The sequence below is a fragment of the Chiloscyllium plagiosum genome, chromosome 9 (assembly GCF_004010195.1).
Source record: "Chiloscyllium plagiosum isolate BGI_BamShark_2017 chromosome 9, ASM401019v2, whole genome shotgun sequence".
Taxonomy (NCBI): Eukaryota; Metazoa; Chordata; class Chondrichthyes; order Orectolobiformes; family Hemiscylliidae; genus Chiloscyllium; species Chiloscyllium plagiosum.
The window spans coordinates 71189130-71195129 of record NC_057718.1 but is presented as its reverse complement, the minus strand read 5'-3'; the positions used below and the strand labels follow the sequence as shown (position 1 = coordinate 71195129).

General features: G+C 37.6%; 1 protein-coding gene across 6 annotated transcripts in view; it reads left to right on the top strand.

The window, feature by feature from the left end:
* The window catches only part of tmem181 (transmembrane protein 181), a 248170-nt gene that overhangs the window by 96702 nt on the left and 145468 nt on the right, over positions 1-6000 (top strand). The window contains exon 1 of one of the 6 annotated variants that reach the window (XM_043696184.1): positions 872-889. The exons of the other annotated variants lie outside the window; for them this stretch is intronic. The gene's annotated coding sequence lies outside the window, so the exon portion shown is untranslated. Of the gene's footprint in view, positions 1-871; positions 890-6000 lie in introns of those variants that run through there. 6 annotated transcript variants of the gene reach the window in all.

Here is a 6000-nt window from a genome sequence, read left to right as displayed (position 1 = left end):
TCTCTCTCCCTTTTCCCCCCTCCTCCCTCCCTCCCTTCGTATGCTAACCATAGCATACCAAGGACTATAGGTATCTTTCTGCATAAGAGAGAGACAAATGGTTATGTATGCCTTAAGAGGCACTATTTCATACTCTTGGAGCGTGATTGTGAAGTGTCTGGCACCTTGGCTGTAAGGTATGCACAACTTTATCAAGCTGTTTGTCTTGTGTGTGAGACAGTTCTTGAAATTTTTAAACAAGTTCCCACTTCTTACAAGGAGAATTTGTATGCGCAATTGGGTAGGGTGTGTCTTTTTAATTTTTGCTATGGATCAATGCTGGGTCATCCATCTTATTTTTTTATTGTTGTGGAATAGAATCATGGAATGGTTACAAGGTAGAAAGTGGCCATTCAGTACACCAATCCACTGTGATTCTCTGCAAGGGCAATTCAAAGACACTCAGCAAATTTCAAATCCATACCAGCAGTACCCCTTTTATTCGGTGGGCCTTAACTTTCCTGTCAATCCAATTATATAACATTTTATTAAAAGGTTTTTGCATTTCCACTAGTTTATGGCCACTGCCATTATCTTCATCAAGCCTCTCTGTTAACTTATTCAGAAACTTGATGAATGTAGTGAAAGATTATTTGCCTTTAACATACTGTGCAAAGGACTACCCAATTATCCCAGGTTAATGTTGTAAAACCTTCCTGCCACTGAGGTTAAATTAACTAGCTTGCTATTGCCCTGTTTATCCTCATTCCTCCCTTGAGTAAGAGTCTAACATTAGCAATTCTCCAATCTTTTAATGTTATGCCTGAAGGAGATTTGAACATCCACTAACTCTGTAGTTTCCTCACTTTATCTCTTTCAGCCCCCAGCTAACCCTGGTGACACACCTAATGTAAGTAGAGTTAGCTTTTCCAGTACTTTCTCTTAAACTTTTATTTTTAACCCAGCAAGGATTTCAATTACCAGCTTAACAGAGCATATTTTGGCAGAATATTTTTCTTTGTTGAAGGCAGATTCATTTACTCCATGTATCAACCACCCTTTTGCTTTTCAATTAGCTCCACCGTTATTATTAATTACCAATTTTAACTATTTTTGTGCTTGTCGAAGATTTTTTGCATTTCTCTGTTACTTCTGATCTGTTTTTGTGCGCACTCTTTTGTGTCTCATGTCCTTGTTCATTTGCTCTTTGTTCTGTATTCAGCCTTGGTCTCACTTGTACTTTCATATGCCATACAGCCCTTTTTTTTTGCTTCACCTTACTCTCCATCTTTGTCATCTAGGAGGCTCAAGCTCTGGATGCCCTTTCTTAAAATGTTTGTTGATTGCACTCGGACCATTTTGTCTGTCTTTCCTATGTACTCCATTGTATTTTTGCCTGCCTGTATCAGATGCCAATATACCTGACTGCATTAATTGAAACTCGTCCTCCCAAGTAGAGTATCTTTACTGTAAGTTGCTCTTTGTCTTTTTCAATAGTCAATCTATAATCACTAGTCTCTAAATTTTATTGTCCTTACACTTTTAATCCACTTGAGACCATAAGAAATAGAAACAGGAGTAGGCTTTTTGGCCCCTCAAACCTGCTCTGTCATTCGATGGCTGATCAGACATTGCTTGGGCCACGTTTCCTGTATTTTCCCCCATAACTCTTGATTCCCCTCCTTTTCAAGAATCTGTCTATCTCAGTCTTAAATATACACAAGGACTCTGCCACCACAGCTCTTTGTGGCAAGGAATTCTAAAGATTGAATTCTTTGAGGGAAGAAATGTTTCTACATTTCAATTTTAAACTGGTGCCTCTTTGTTATCATGCTGATTCCCAGAACCAGTTCCACCTAGTTCTCCTTCCACTTTGGTCAAGAATGTATCGACCAAGACAACTCTCTTGAACATATTTTAAACTTTGTGCCCTTTCTGCCCTGTTCGGTGTTGCTATCCCTGTTTATTTTGGGATCATAGAAGCTCCCTGTTGGGAGCCTGTGGTTCTTGTTCCTCTCATTTTCAGCAAATTTCCTGATATGTATTTTTTCCACTAGTTAATCAATAGAATACATCCAGTAGTATAATGGCACTCAGTTGTTCCTTCAACCTAAACAAATAGATTCATGTTCGTGGCTGTTCCAGGTAATACTCTCTTCAGCAGCATAATATACTCCTTGATCAATGCTGGCAACATTCCTCCTTCTTTGCTTCTATGAATGCTTTGCATCCACAAATATTTAGTACCCAGTCTTGCCTATTTTTGAGCCAGGTCTCTGTTATCAACACAGTATCATAATTCCCATATAGCTATTAATGCTTGGTGTTCACCCAGCTAATATACCTTTCCCTCCTCTCTCTCTCTCACACACACACAAATCTGTGGGGTGAATTTGCAGATTTGTATTTGCACATACCTTCTACTTTGTTCAAAAAACACATAATCTGTAGTCAGTCAGTCAATGTGACATTTTATAAATTCCTACTTTAAAAATGAAACCCGTCTGACTTAAGATTGGAAGTATAGGGCAGGCTCTAACCTCACACCTTCAATGTATTGTCTGAGCTGAGATGTCTCTGTTCTTATATACTGATAAAACCTTAAGTTATCTTGGGGCAGTGAGTTGAAAGAAATTCTGTGATTTACGTATTAATTGAAACCTGCATCCCCATTCTAAGTGATTAAAGAATTAACAGCAATATAGGCTTGTTTAATACATTGCATCAGTTGTATGACAATTTGATCTTTTACTATAAATTGTGTGTGCTATGCATCCTGCCCTGCCAGCTACCTGACGAAGGAGCAGCTCTCCAAGAGCTTGTATTTTCAATTAATTCTGTTGGCCTATAATCTGGTGTTGTGATTTTTAACTTTCTAATAGTTATGACAAATGTTCTAAACATGGGTGTGTAAAGCAACATTGTAGAATTTATAGATAATACAAAAGTTGACGAAATAATGAATAATGGTAAAAGATGATATGGCAAGTTAGTAAGGTGATTTGGGGGAGATAAAAGCACGTGGATGACTTTATAAATAGTGGACTAGAACGTAAAAGCAAGGAGAATAACTAAAGCTTAAGAAATCACTGGTTAGACTGCAGCTGAATACAATGGAAAATTTTAGGCATCAACCTCAGAGAAATGTAAAGCAGTGCTTCTCATTGCTCTTTCCCCAATGTGGTACCTGACAGTAATAGTGACCAATGTCTCCTCTAAGCTGCATGGCTGTACATGCTTCCCACTTTCAGTGCACAGCAGCTGGTGTGCAGATGCAGATTACATTTTTAATTTTGGCAGTTGCTGCCTTGCAAAGACCTTTTAGACAAAAGCAAAATTGAGAGAATGTTGGTGACTATTTCAGAGTGATGTATTTGGAGAGTTGTGACAGTGGGTTAGGAGGACTGTCTCATTTGTAGAGGTTTTAAGTTAAATAAGTACCTACTTCTCTACAGCATTCAGATCTTAAGATTTAGCCATAAGGTAAGAGGTGACCTAATAAATGTTTTCAAGACATAGTTTTGATAGAGTAAGGTTTGATAGAGCATGATTTCTTCTGGCAGGTTGGTCAATAACTAGAATCATTGACTTAAAATCATTTGTATGATATAACTTTCTAATAGTTATGACAAATGTTCTAAACATGGGTGTGTAATGCAACATTGTAGAATTTATAGATAATACAAAAGTTGACTAAATAATGAATAATGGTAAAAGATGATATGGCAAGTTAGTAAGGTGATTTGGGGAGATAAAAGCACGTGGATGACTTTATAAATAGTGGACTAGAACGTAAAAGCAAGGAGAATAACTAAAGCTTAAGAAATCACTGGTTAGATTGCAGCTGAATACAATGGATAGCATAGACGGGGTGAAGATGAGTTATGAATCGGTGGACACTGTTTTAAGAAGAGAACAAAACTTTAGAATAAATATTTTTAGACATTGAGTAATTAGGATTTGAAATATACTCGAAGAGTGGGGTGCTGGAAAAGCACAGCAAGTCCGGCAGCATCCGAGTAGCTGGAGAGTCAATGTTTTGAGCATAAGCTCTTCCTCAGGAATGAGGGGTGAAATACACTGCTTGGTATGTGATGTGGAGGCAGATTCAATCATGATTTTCAAAAGAGAATTGTGCAGTTATCTGAAGATGAAATAGTCATGATATAGAGTGGAATGAGAAACATTTTTGCTTTTTTTAACTTGAGCTTTTTAAATGAGGCATGGAAGCTACAACATGGCACAAAACTGAACCAGAAATACTCGTTCCCTGTAAATACTTATCTCAAAATTGAATAACAAATTGTGTCACTTTATCATCTGCAGTTGATAGTATGTACTGTTCCGAGGATCATAGTGAGTGAAACAATTCCATACAGGCTGATAATCTTTTTAAAAGAAAGATAAGTTCCCCAACAAGTGATAGAAAGCACTGAAGAATGAGAAATTACTTTGTAAAAATTTTATTGTAACGAAAAAAGTGAAAATCATCTAATGTGAATTATTCTGAAGAAAGATCACTGGATCCGAAACTCTGCTTTCTCTCCAAAGATGCTGCCAGACTGCTGAATTCTTTTCCAGAAATTTGTATTTTTGAATATGAATGTTTGCTTGATGTATAATTCGCTTGTTAATTGAAGGAGTCACTTCCACATTAAGGAAACTGAAATGTGCCTTTTAAAAAAAACCTTTAATTGATGTGTTCAAAAATATTGTAATATATGTAGTAACATTTAGGATTGGATTTTTGAAATAGAGGTAGATGTGTGGCTTCTACTTTGAAGTTAAAAGTTTTTTTTTCTAAGAGACCAGAAAGTAATTTTGAAGAGTTGAGCAAAAGACATACTTTCCAGGAAGGCATTCATTCAATCATGTTTAGTAGGACACATGTACTTTTTTGAATTAATTCACGGGATGAGGGTGTTAATGGATTTAATGTTTATCCTGCTGAGTTTAGAACAGACCAAGGCAAAACAGACCAGAGGTGATTGTGATTGGTTTTGACTTCATTTCTGGAGAATCAGGAGTTCAATTCACAAGGAAGAACAGTTTGTGAATTGTGTAGGAAAAATCAAGATTTAGCTCAGGACACCTTAGCAGAAGTGGTTTTAGTTTGTGAAGCTTCCAAGCTGTGACTGTTTGTCGAGGAGTTTTCTAGAACTGACGAGCTATAGGTCATCAGAATTAAAAAATCGTTGATTGCTGTAAAAACTTAGAAAGAAGCCATAAAACTGAATCAATAGAACTGCGAAGTCCCTCCTCCCTACCTTTTATCTTAGCCTCCTCCCCCAAGTCCCTCCTCCCTACCTTTTATCTTAGCCTCAGACCATAGCAACACGACGGCTGGAGGAAGAGCGCCTCATCTTCCGCCTAGGAACCCTCCAACCACAAGGGATGAACTCAGATTTCTCCAGTTTCCTCATTTCCCCTCCCCCCACCTTGTCTCAGTCAAATCCCTCGAACGCTGCGCTTTTCCAGCAACACATTTTCAGCTCTGATCTCCAGCATCTGCAGTCCTCACTTTTCTCTCATCTCCTAGAACTGCGAAGTGCCAGTTAAGGAAGAAATTAAAGAGTTGAGATGGGGGAGATATTTCTTCAGGATTGAGTATCTGTAGAAGTATGTTGTGGAAACGGGTTGAAATCTTTTTGTTTATATTGAGATTTTTCTAATTTTTTTCAACTTTTGTTGAAGAACATTTGCAGCCTTGTGTGTCTGTTGAGAGACTGACATCACAGTAACCACCTGCAAAAATGAAACTGATCTATCATGCCAGGTTTCACACTGGTATCTGACTGGTCCAGCATTGCCATTAGATGCATCATAAGTCAATACTATGATTCTGGTAGATATGTATAATGAAAGGAACAATTCCAAAGTTACTTGCAGCTCTCCAGCAGAAGTTCACCTTTTCTTGCCACGTAATCCATTTACAATTATCTGCCTAATTACAGTCATCATCGTCATTGGCTCAAAGTTCCTTAGATCTAATCTGTTTTCTTCCTTTTGTATCAAAACTGA